This window comes from Mastomys coucha, unplaced genomic scaffold (assembly GCF_008632895.1).
Source record: "Mastomys coucha isolate ucsf_1 unplaced genomic scaffold, UCSF_Mcou_1 pScaffold1, whole genome shotgun sequence".
Classification (NCBI taxonomy): Eukaryota; Metazoa; Chordata; class Mammalia; order Rodentia; family Muridae; genus Mastomys; species Mastomys coucha.
This window is the reverse complement of record NW_022196891.1, coordinates 68,808,586-68,808,816: the sequence shown is the minus strand read 5'-3', so window position 1 is coordinate 68,808,816 and position 231 is coordinate 68,808,586.

Here is a 231-nt window from a genome sequence, read left to right as displayed (position 1 = left end):
AAAAAAAAAAATCCTAGGAATAAATATAACTAAAGAAGTGGGGACTGGAGAGGTGGCTCAGCAGTTAAAAACATCGACTGCTCTTCCAAAGGTCCTGAGTTCAAATCCCAGCAACTATATGGTGGCTCACAACCCTCTGTAAGGAGATTTGACACCCTCTTCTGGAGTGTCTGAAGACAGCTACAGTGTACTCACATATAATAAATAAATCTTAAAAAAAAAAAAAAAAAA